Raw genomic sequence first — 12,975 nt, 5'->3', positions numbered from 1 at the left:
GAAACAGCAGACACAGGAGAATCTCTGAAAACCAAGAAGTTATTCTTTTTTTTTGGAGATTTATAAGGGAAATCTCCATTTGTAAGGGTGTCTCCCTTTCTCTAGCAGGTAGAGAAGGATAAGACTGTAAATCTCCAGAAAGGATTGTTGAAGAAGATCCGATTTAAATCTGCATCACAACCTCACTCTTGTTTACCAGGCTTTTCCTGGTAATCTCCCCAAACAGCCCTCCCCACGCCACACCTTTTTTTTTTTTTTTTTGGTCATTAGCAAAGATGGTATTTAAGGGGGGTTGTCTCGGCTAAGAACCGAGCATGTTTGAGAAAAAATTATTTTTCTTCCCCTACACCCTCCTCTTATCCCCAAACCCCACCCCCTGTAATAAAAGACAGGTTAACAAGGAAAAAAAAACTCACGGGTTTAATAACATATATATATATGTTATATATATATATTCTATATATATATTCTATATATATATAAACTCACGGGTTTAATAACATATATATATATATGTTATATATATATATTCTATATATATATTCTATATATATATAAACTCACGGGTTTAATAACATATATATATGTATACAGGAAAGAAACCTGGGAAAACTGAGTAACTTCCTGAAATGACTCAAGCCAATACCTTAAATACCACCTTCAGCTAATGACAACAGAAGAAGTTGTGGGGTGAGGGGCAGCTAAGGGAGGTCGCCAGGAAAAGCACGGCCAACAAGGGCAAAGTTGCCGTACAGATTGAAGTCAGACCTTCTCCAACGCTAAAGAGTTTCTGGAGACTTAGAGTCTCACCCTTCTTTTCCTGCTGGAGAGAGGAAGATACCCTTACAAATGGAGATTTCCCATGTAAATGTAAATGTCTCTTACAAAAGAGGAACTTCTACTCTGTTTTCAGAGATTCTCCTGTGTCTGCAGCTTCTCAGAAATAATCAGTGCAAGATAGCCCCTATGCCAAGGAGGCATATTTTGGGGTGGCAAATCCTACTCCTCTTTAGTAACATTTTATTTTCTATTGCATTTGCTTATAATGACTGTTAAGACAGTCATTTCACTTAATCCTTCATATTCATTTGTCCAAGTTCATCAAATGTTAATAGAAGCTAATGAGTTATTTTTTTGAGAGTTATATAAGTCAAAGACCAGTGTGCCCCAGGTTTTTGGATCCTTAGGTTTTCATCGTACGGAGATTTTAGGGCAGAGCGAGCTTAGTACAGTTTAGACCTTTAGACCTACAATAAATGACCTTTCTGAAAGTTCCAAGTTTTCAGTGCTTGTTTTTACTATCTTTCAAAACAATAGATTTTGTGGCTAAAAAAAATCATGGGACCCCGTAGAGAAGAAAAATCTGGACATTGACAGCAAAACACATTCACTGTGAATACCACTTGTGAGGACTGAGTATTTTCTACACGGATGAAATAGGCCGCATGATTAAAATTTGCCTGTTGGGAACATAAGTATGATTCTGGGATGAATAGTTGATAATAGCAGGGACTTTGTCTTTCTTACTCAATACTCCATTCCAGTGCCTAGGACAGTACCTGATTGTAGTAGGAGCTCAACAGATATTTGGTGAATGATTAAATGAATGAGGTCAATAAGTCTGTTCATGGGAATGTTAGAGCTCCAGTACCCTAAATCTATTGAAGCAAATGCAAAAGAGAACCCTGAGGAGACAGGGTTCTTTGGTGCCCCAAATTTGCCATCAGGATACCACTTGGTGCTTCTGCTGGATCTGCACTGATGTTCAGCTGCACCGAGTCAGGTCCTTTCCAAGGTGGAGAGTCCACAGATGTTTCTGGAATTGAAGGTTGTAATATGTTTTTGGCCCCGTTGTGTTCCTGTTGTTTGTTACATGCTACAGGTTTTTGATCCTGGGATTTTCTGGGGTAGTTTGGCGGCAATGAAAGGCTGACTTACTGACAGATGTTCTCTTGCTCATCTGCTATTTATCTGTACAGAACAGTTTCCTGTATCCATCAGTGACGGGAAAATGATACAGCTGACGGTAGTACCGGGAGTAACCCAAAGTTATGTTAATCTTCCAGGTCTTATTTTCTTAAAGAACCATTTTATTTTCTCTTTGAGTGCCTGTTAATCTGCTTGTCTTAGATCTTCTGAACACTTTGCTCTTTTTTGCTGTTCTTCCAGTCTAGGGAATTGACAATGCTGGGGTACTGGGCGAGAGTGAGGCCTTAACATATACTCTAGAAATCATCAAAATGTGATGTACTGTACATCCTCAGCATGAACTAGAAATGAAAAAAAGAAGCTGCAATTGATTTCTTTGGGCTTAAATTGGATGGGCAGCAACACAGATTCCGCTGTGGGTTGAAGTCATTTTCTACTTTGGCATTACTCAGTCCGTGGGGAATGGAGGAGTCATGGTTTAGCAGCAAGATTCTGGGAGTGGGCCAGCATCTACATCTGTTCTAAACTGTAAGTGGACTGGAAAAAGGCTTTGAAAAAAAGCCAGAGGAGGGAGGTGAAGAACAAGAACCCTCAAAAAGGCCATGAAAAATGACTCGGTCCACTCTAACTAAGGAGATTGGATTTAGAGAAAAGTTTTTATAGAAATAAAATGTATACAATTCTTTCTTAGTCTTTATTTGTTAAGTTTCTCTCCCTCTTAGGATACAAGAATAATAATACACAGCACAAGAAAATCTTATTAGAAAAGACTGAAACATCACTACTGTACTTGGGATAAGTCTTAATGATTCAAACCCAATACCTTGATAACACCTTCTAGACGTTCAACACACTTAGTGAACTGCAGAATGGCTCTCTTTTCTCCAAATGTGTGACTACACCATCTTGTAGGAATCATTTATTTTTACTTTTTTGTTTTTTGAGTTGAGGTACTCTTTTAATTTCATGTCATGAAGACCATGGGAGAGAGCGTGGCTGATTTACTGGAAAGAGTTGGGAAAGTGACTGGTCTGGGTTCAAATTCCAGCTCCATCATTTCCTGGCTTTGTGCCTTCAGGCAAGTGGCTCTTGACCTTGTGATGGGGATAGTAATATCTAATTCATCCAGTTGTTGTGTGAATTGAGTGAGTCCCTGGTCATGTGGAAAGCACAGACAAATGTTAGTTTGCTTGATTTCTCTTTATTCTCTGTGATTCCCTTTCTTTGTACCTCATTGCTCTGCAGACACTGTTGCATACCCAGAGTCTTGATTTCTAGAGAAGTTATTTTTGTCTGATTGTAGTTAACGAAACACTCTTGGCTTTTCTAAATTTGAAATGATCTTTTCTAAGTAGCCAGAAGTGTCTAGAAAAACCAAGAGTGAAAACAGGCTACATGGCATGTACGCAGAGGGAGATTTTAAGTCTCCTTGGAGCAATCACATGGATTTTTATGAAGTAATTGGGGCAAGGATCAATTGGGCTATTTAGCCCAAATATCAGATTCTTTTTGAAAAGACTTTCTGAAATGGCAGTCAAATTTCAGTAAGCATCAAATAGAAGATTCAAAATAACAGAAATCATAGAAAAAATTTCCATGTGATATAGGGATTTTTTTTTTTTTCCAGTTTCTCAGAAAAGCACATGACATTTTTCTAACCGATTCCTGGGATGTATAAAGAGAAGAAAATCGCACTTAGGTATACCAGGGTCCTACTCAACCTCTTTGAGTCACAGTTTATGTTAAATGAGAGGATCAAAATGAAACTGATTATTTCTGAGGTCCCTTTTAATCTAAAATTCTTAGATTTTGTGCTTTGTTTAAACTGATATTAAAGTTATTTTATGCTTCCTATAATAACAACAAATAATAATGATTTACTGAGAATTTACTTGGCATGGTTCGGGTCATTTGCTCCCTATAATTACCCTAGGAAGTAGGTACTATTATTAGTCCTGTTTTACAGATGAGGAAACTAAAGCTGGGAGAATTTAAATAATTTTTCCAATGTCATCCAGTTAGCAAATGGTGAAGCTCAGACTTAACTGGAACTCTCTGGTTCTATCTCATGCTTTTAACCCAAACCTATATCGCCTCCCAGTATATATTGACAATGGGATAAGAAGCTTCATTGGCAACAGAGAAAATTCAATCTTGATGAGAAACATTCTCTTAAATAAATAGAATAGTGAATAATTATACATATCAGGACTAGGAAATTTGTCAGTGCTTTGGACTGTGAACCCTGTGTGTAGGTAAATATTTTTGTTTGTTTTTTACCTTGGCTCTTGCTTGCCAGGTACAATAGGCATTGAGTAAATTTTTATTGAATGCAATGTACATTGTATAACTTCATTATAAATCATTATAAAGGTTTTGAAGGCTAGACGCAACTTTATAGTTCATCTAATCTATCTACCCCCACCCCACTATTTTATAGAAGGAACTGAAATTCAAAAGAGGGGAGAAAGAGACACATAAGTAGCACCAGGGCTCCTATGTCACAAGCCAGAGCTCTTTCCGCTTCGCTGTCACATTGTTCTTTGTTTCCTGACACTGTATTCACAAGGCTCAAAGCCCATCTCGTCCACCAGTTGAGATGCTCAGGTCTCCAGTTTATGGCTTCCACTTTTTTGCCCATTATTTACCCTTGAAACAGTCTGAGGGCATTGCAGGAAATGCCAGCTGGCATGGCACAACACTCCCTTGAAAGAGGACTAATTTTGCCAGGCTCTGGAGAACTTGCTTGCCTTTTTTCAGCTGTGTCTGCACCAGTATGTCTAGATTTACAAGAGCCAAGAGGATGTTTCACCATCTGCCTGTTAGTCAGGAGTTGCCCTTTCTGTTCCTCTGACAGGGTTTTAGAAGGCTTGGTGGCTCAGGGCCAGCTCACTGAGGCGCTCCTCCTTGGCCTGCGTGGTGCTGAAGGAAAGGAAACTGCTGAGCTCCAGAGACGAGGGTGACAAGTGGCTTGCGTACATCTGCAACAGCAAGTTGCATACAACTGCAGCATATTGCAAACTTTCTTCTAAATACATGTAATGATCACATTTGGACAGTCAACTGAAAAAGGTCTGGCTTTAAAAAAAAGGAAATAATTTTTTTCTTAATTACAAAAGTACTACTGTGTTTTCCCGAAAATAAGACCTAGCCGGACAATCAGCTCTAACGTGTCTTTTGGAACAAAAATTAATATAAGACCCGATCTTATATTATATAAAACTCAGTATTATATTACGTTACATTATGTTACGTTACGTCACATTACATTACATTATATTGTGTTATATTATGTTGTGTTATATAAGACCCGGCCTTATAGTAAAATAAGACCGGGTCTTATATTAATTTTTGCTCCAAAAGACGCATTACAGCTGATTGTCCAGCCAGGTCTTATTTTCGGGGAAACACGGTACATGTTTATTATAGGAAATTTAGAAAGTACAGAAAAATGAAAAGAAGAAAAGAAATGCCATCGATTAGATTACCATTCTGGGGGAATCATCGGGAAGTTTTGTTATATATCCTTTATAGCTTTTAAAACATGTATATGGATTGTACATGTGTGTATGTATTCTTTTTTCTTACAATACATCACAAACATTTGTGTATACTATTAGATCTTATTTAACAATATATTTAGCAGCTGCATAGTACTCCATTGTCCTATGCTTATACCCTATTCTGTTTGTTTCCCTACTGTTGGATATCGATACATTCTTCAGTTTTTTGCTATTTTAAGTAATGTGATAAACATCCTTTTTGACTGACTGTTTTCATAAGCAAAGTCTTAAAAGCGAAATTGTTGTGTCAAAGTCATCACTGGTTTCCAGTTTTAAAGCTTTGACACCCACTGCCAAATTGCCTTCGAACAAGGTTATGCCAATTTACATTCCCACAATGATGGATTGCAGAGCAAATTTCAGAGTGTCCTCAAGGAACTATCTAAGGAAAGAAAAGGAAGAGCAAGAGAATTGAGAAGGTAAGGCTGGTTGGAATTCAGGAGAATGTGAAGTTAGAGCAGCTGACACTGGAGAAAAGAAAAGGTGGGTGTTCACTAAGGAAGATGTTTATGAAGGTTTGCTCTTTGTTATGCAAAGAAATTCCTTTTGCGCTGCTTCTTTAAGAGACCCTGAGTGAAGAGCTACATAGTTGTTTGTTTCTCTTTAGAGCAGGATTTGTCTTCCTTAGAGACATGACAACGTGATGAGCCTGGACATGAAATGGTCCTGTTGTTCTTAGGTTAGACTTATGAGCTAGAGAACTACTTCAACAGCAGCCATCACTCATGTTGTTATTTTAAAAAGACCATCATGTGTCAGCCCCTTCATATATATTTTCTCTGATATTTTGAACAATTCAACAATGTGGTTTTTTTTTTTCTCCCCATGTAAAGTTCTGCCTTTGGAAACCTGGGCATTTTTAATCTCGAGGCACTGCATGTCTGCTTTTAGGAGAGCCTCTAAGAAATATTGAATCAAATAGGAAAAATTTGCAAATTTCTGCAAAAACCTCGGCCCTTGATATGTGTTCTTTGCTAGATTAAAAATTAGTTAGGCAAATCTGAATTATGTTAAGATTACATTGTTAAATACTAACTGGAGTTAAATCTTAAACATACTACGTATGCATAAAAAGTATGAATGTATTCTTCCAAACCAAATATGTAATGGATATTTAAGTGATATACACATTTTCATAATTATAAAAGCAAAGTTAAAGAAATATGAGTCATTCTAAAATTAAATATGCATAATAAAAGCCAAAGCAAAGATTCTAAATGTATATGGAACTTGGTTCTCCCTCGTAGTTTGTACGAAGTACTCATAGCTCAGCTCAGTCACTGTATAGCTGAGACTAGAACCAGGTCTCCTGATCCCCAAGCTTGGTCTAATTTTTGTTGCTGGACTGCCTCAAACACAAAAGACTCCTCAATTCTCACTCTCCATCCATTTTGCCAGGAATCTCTAAAAACAATCATTCAATTATAATTGCACTCTGTGTTCCCAATCGGGCCACAGGCTCTTTTGGGTGCTGAAATGATTGGGGGCATCATAAAAAAGCTTGAAGCAACACAGAAACGGTATAGCAACCAACCCCTGGCTTTGATCTCCACTCGCCCACACTGAGTGGGTTATTCCTTCCAAGAGAGAGAAACCCAGAGCAAGAGACAGGTGTACTTAATAATAAACCTTTTGGCTCTCTCTGCCCAGTATGCACATGGTGCCCTCTAGTGGCAGAGTGGAGCATTTCCAGAAAGGGGATGGAGACTGCTGATGTCTTTGGGTATTTGATTAAATCACTCCATAGCACATACTAAAGTCTTCCAATTAGCAATTTGCTTGTTTATTACGAGTTTATTGGAGTTAAAGATAGAAACAATATACTTTTATTTGCAATTTAAGGTGCAAGCTGCTATGGCAATCCAAAATAGTTTACAGTAATTATTTTTGTATATGTATACCTTATCTTATTATCCTTTTAGACATGTTTTTATTTATAAAAAATAAGATAAATCATTTATGAAGTTTAACAATAATCAGAAAATTTTCTTCCAAAGAATTTTCTTAATGCACAATTAGTATAAAATTCATAGTAGCCAAGATATATATATTAAGGGCACGAACCCATGTCATTAAAATAAGAATAAAAACACATTTCTTTCTTAAAATTTGTATTAAATGTATTGGGGTGATATTGGTTAGTAAAATTATATAGGTTTCAAGTGTACCATTCTATTATACATCATCTATCTATTGCATTGTGTGTTCTCCTCCCAGTGTTAGTTCTCCTTACATCACCATATGTGTGACACCCTTTACCCTCTTCTACCATCCTCCTCCTCCCTTGCCCTCTGGTTACCACTAAACTCTTGTCTGTGTCTATGAATTTTTGTTTGTTTATTTATGTTGTTCATTTGTTGCTTTCATTTTATATTCCACATATAAGTGAAATCATATGGTTCTAAAAGTGTATTTCTTAAAAAGGTGCTAAAGAAGAAGGTGCACCAAAAATATGCACTATATATCCTAAACTGTACTTTTAGGCACTATCTTCTTCTCCTATTTTCTTTACCAACAATATGTAGCAGGATTTTTGATGTCCAGATGCTACTGCAGGAGGCTTATGTGTAATGCAGAGAAAGGATAAAGACATCAGTCCAAAATTAAGGTTTGCAATGATGGTTGATTGACACCTGAAAGGCTTGGAGTATCTTCATATAATTAAAAATATAAATTATGTCACTGGAGTCAGGCTTTTAGTGGTACTTGATGTGCACGGTCTTCACCTTTAAAATTATTTAAAAATTATTTTACACAAGCAGATATTTAATTTCTGTACTGTTTCACAGGCTGGCTATGCATAACAAAGCTTATTTGTAAATAAGATGTTTATTTATAATAAACAGCTGATTGGTTGTGAGTGCCAACTACTCCTAATCCCTAGTGTAAAATAGACACATTCTAAACATGGAATGTCTAACACACAGATATTGGACTTTGAAAAACGACAATCTTAAAAATTCCCCATGTTTTGTCATATTGCATAGCTGAAATTCAACTACTTCTTACAAAGTGCTCTGTTCATTCAAGCAGAATTTTGCTCCAATCTCCTTCAATTTCCTTCTATCGTGCTATGTAGTAGATTCACAAGTTCATTGTACATGTGTTAAATCTTGAAGTAGTTCACAGTTTTAACTCTTAGTCCTAAAGTAGCATCTTTATTATATACGAAAATAATTCAGGGATGCTGCTGGAAAAGTGAAACAGTCCACAAGTCTGCCTCCTTCCTCCACTGCTTTGTATAGGGTGAATGCCTTGTGTGTGCCTGTTACGAGGATCATTACCTCCAAAAAATTGATGTATTGCTCCAGCTTCTTTTATTTTCTTTTCAAATGCATCACATGGTATCTGTAAATCTGCAGCATTCCCATCAAAGATCTAAACCTTTCCAGGATCTGTATCAATATGCTTAAAAAAGTGATTCCACACATAAGGATGGTAGCTTTCAGGATGAGTGCTGGAAAATCCTACATATTCATCCATGTTAAATGTCTTCACATATTTAAAAGAGACATCTCCATTCTTGTAATGTTCTATTAGCTTTTTCGTAAGATACTATTGGTGTATGTTGGATACCCAGTGGACCCACCAAGTCTTCTGATGCTGGAGCACCAGGAACCCCGATAGCATTTTCAGGGAGAAAAGTTACCTGTTTTATCTTGCATTATTAAACACTCAACTATGATATTTCTATTGTTTTTTTGGACAGAGAGTTGTGAATGGCCACCTACACAGTTTTAGCTTCTGAACTTGCAGTTATGTCCAGCGTAATTTGGATGACGCTACAATTTTAGAGGCAACGACTTAAACTTCGCTCCATACAAAGGAATTGATGCCACTTTCTATTTTGTAAAATTAAACAATTTTGCTCTTCTTAAACATCATGATTTCCTAGCTCTTTTGTGCTTGTGTAGACATATATTAGCATAATAGCCAAGGATGATGAATCATTTGAAAATGAACCAGATTTAGAGAGGCAGTCTGCCTGTCATTTATTACTAGAGAGTGCAGCAAAATAATGGTACTCACTTTGTATTTTCCTTCCATGGTGTCACTGAAGTCTGAAAGTGTCATCTCATAGCCAGCTGCTGAGGGCTACTGTGCTTTGGGAGATGAAGGATTTGGCACAAGCAGCCTGATGTCACAGTGTGGTAGGAGTTGCTTCTATCTTATTTTTATTTCCCATACATATTATGAAACTCTTCCTTTAAAAATAATTAAAGAAATATATTTTTTGAAAGTTTCTCTTTATGTAAAATGTTCTAAGGCAGGGGCCTAACCGCCACACACAGTAGATGATCTAAAATGCTAGTTCAGTTTCAACCACTTGAATCTGGGGCAAGGGGACCTCCTTTTCTCTCTATTGGCACCCCTGCCAACCTTGCTAAAACACTATATTGAATTTCCTCAAAGCAAGAGAAGACAAAAGCCTTTTATATTGCCATGTAGTCTTAAACCAATGGCTTCTTTTGCATAGTTCTATTTATTGCGTAATTAAGAAGAAAAAAGACTATTTGTGCTTAGAGGAAAATTCTCTTTAAATTGTTGTTGCAAACCTTGTAAAATACAGCACATGGAAAATTTTAGTTTTCTTTTTCATGAAGAAACAATTTTTCAAAGGATTAAAGCTTCATATAGACACTCTAATAATTTTAGAACTAACGTTCTATATGAAATCTATGTATTAGGTTTCAATGAAGTGAAAAATATTCTCTAGAGATGAAAGTATGCCACACTTTATATTTTATTCATCCTCTTTACAAAGGATGTGACATCTTCGAAGGTAGAACAGATAGAAAATGAAAGCATATGTTTAAAAAAATGATCTTAAGCAACTCCGACAATGACATATGCTAAAATTTGGCTTGCTCTTCCTTTGCTAAAGGGTCAGGCAAATTTCAGCTCTCACAACATTTATATATCTCACACATGTAGAAAAAATATTCAAAGACAAAAAAATCAATAATAGTAAGAAAAATAAAAGGCTCTCTGTCTTAATTTCCTTATTTGAAACAATCTCCTCAAAGCTAGAGGATAGGGAAAATATTTCATTTAGGAAATTCATAGTCTGACCGTATGAAAAAACAGACAAAGCAGATTATTGAAAATTGTAGCCCCCAATTATAGAAAGCTTCAGCTTTGGCTGGTAACAACAACAATTGCAGAATACCTATTGCAAAGAAACTGAGGTTAGGGCTTATAAACCCTTTTAATAAATTAAAAAATCAGCTTGAAAAATATTTAGCAACCTTACGCGTCCTTACCAATGACATCTTTCATAGAGGGAAGCCTAAGTGGCTTACAGATCATGCCATTATTCCTATGGATCATATTTTCAAACTGTCACTAAATTGTGCAGTTTGGTTCTTTCTGTTTAGGTGAGATCTGAAGAGATCTGTACTAATTTCAATCTCTGTTTTATTTTTTTTAAAGAAATAAATGATCAGGCTGTCAGTCATGTTAAACATCAGGTGAACTTTAAATGTTACAGTTTAAATTGTGATTAATGTGTAGTGTTTCCCACTGAGAAGCTTAGGAGAGCTAGTAATTAACAGGTTTAAAAGAAATTATATTGAATGTAGTAACTTTCCAAAGTTCTCTTTTGGGGTGCTCATTAAACTGGTAGATTGCTGGGGAGTGTCACCTTCTAATTCAGTTTATTCAACTAATTCTGGGAGGCAGGCAGCACATTTCTCTGAAAAGGTTGCATGGAACCTCGCTCTAAGGCTGCCATTTAGGTAGTGCCATAATATCATTATGATGTGTGACAGTTTATAAAACATTTCTACATTTTTAGTTCTATTTGATTCTCATAACAACCCTAAAGTAGTGAAAGCAGACACGGCTGTCCCATTTTATAAGGTTCCAAAAGTAAACTAACATATCCAAGTACACAAAGCTATTAAATGACGGAGGCAAGCTTTGAACTCCAAATTTGTGTGATTCCAAATCTGAAGCTCTTTCTAGATCCTTTTTTTTTAAATTGAGGTATAATTAACATATAACGTTATATTAGTTTCAGGTGTACAGCATAGTAATTCAACATTTGTGTACGTTGCAAAATGATCACCACAATAAAACACTAGATCCTTTGGTAAGCAAACTCTCACTGCCACCATCACTCTCCATCTCTCACCAAACCCTACTCCTGGGCCCAAAAGGTGGCCTTCCTGAGTCACAAGGAAAAGTAGGGAAGACAGAGGCCAGTCTAGGCTATAATACTTACTGGCATCTTCACAGGTAGTAATGTGCTATCACAGTTTTACCTCAAAGCAGTAAACTTTAGTAAAGTTTTAAAAGATTAGGATAATCCCAAAATTCCTACCCATCATCCCATCGTTATAGCCACCTACATGTCCAATAAGCAAGAGTTTATCAGAAAAGATTGTCAGAAAGTGCAGCCTCCATTCCTAGTTCTAAAGTTATCTCCAGGTTCTCAGCTGGTGCTCAATCTCCCTGCTTCCTGGCATCGTGAGACACTGAGCTCTTGCCCACGAGCACTGCAAAAGTCCCAGGTGGATCCAAATACTCCCAACATTTGATGCAAAAGGTTCCACGTGGATTTTGCCATGACCGTCCCAATATCTAACCCCCATAGATATGAGCAATGCTAACATGACCTAAATGCGACTGGTAAAAAAGAAAAAGAAAAAAAGGAAACGATTTCTGTTCTAATTGATTGCTCAGATTTCAAAAATTATTGCCAATTATCACTGAATGGATGGTCCTTATAATAATAAAAAAACAAATAAAATTTATTGAACATTTTGTTATATGCTAGGCAGTGTGCTAAGAGCTTTACGAGCATTATATCATTTAATCTTTATAGCCACTTCATGATATAAGTATTCTTCTTCTTCCCATTTTACAGATGAGGAAACTGAGAACCAGAAAGTTAAAGGTGCTTGCCCAAACTCACTTCATTCTGAAGTCTGCTCTGTCTGCAATTAATACAGCTACTACTGCTTTCTTTTGATTACTGTTAACATCGTATGGCTTTCTCCATCCATTACTTTTAATGGTAAGGTGTGGGGTAGAGGATGTGTTCTGTAGTGCTGTGATTGGGTCTCAGTCTTTTCATGAGCCTGTGCCTCTGGCTCATGAAAGTACTATACAAATACTTCTCGTTTTTTTCTCCCTCTTTAGGTGCGAGAGGATGACTAGATTGGGCTGGAGCTAGGTATGTTTTTTCTCTTGCATGGAACGCTAGAGCTGGCTGGAGTTGTATATTTCTTTTCCTCCAGATCAGTTGCTTTCTGATAAAACCCGAGTAGGTTAGGCATCGGCAAAAGAGTTTCTCCTGAGGGCAGACCTTGTGAAGGAGAACAGAATGATCTGGCGTATTTCAAAATGGTTCTTTTCCCCCTCCCATTCCCAGGAGAGAAACTGGCAGAGCTCCAGAAGGTAAAACTTATAAAAGTGTGGGGTCCTCCTGATGATAGGGTCCTCTGGAGTTTTCAGTCTCTCAGATTTGTCCACAATG

General features: G+C 36.9%; 1 long non-coding RNA gene across 1 annotated transcript in view; it reads left to right on the top strand.

The window, feature by feature from the left end:
• Positions 1-12,477, top strand: part of LOC117032472 (uncharacterized) — a 29,709-nt gene extending 17,232 nt beyond the window's left edge. Inside the window, exons 2-3 of the long non-coding RNA XR_004424736.1 lie at positions 9,553-9,643; positions 12,364-12,477. This is a non-coding gene — a long non-coding RNA (uncharacterized LOC117032472). The remainder of the gene's footprint in view (positions 1-9,552; positions 9,644-12,363) is intronic.
• Positions 12,478-12,975: the final 498 nt, after the last annotated feature.

The sequence above is a fragment of the Rhinolophus ferrumequinum genome, chromosome 12 (assembly GCF_004115265.2).
Source record: "Rhinolophus ferrumequinum isolate MPI-CBG mRhiFer1 chromosome 12, mRhiFer1_v1.p, whole genome shotgun sequence".
NCBI classification, from domain to species: Eukaryota; Metazoa; Chordata; class Mammalia; order Chiroptera; family Rhinolophidae; genus Rhinolophus; species Rhinolophus ferrumequinum.
Note: the sequence above shows the minus strand (reverse complement) of the source record. Positions and strands in the feature narration are given on the sequence as shown.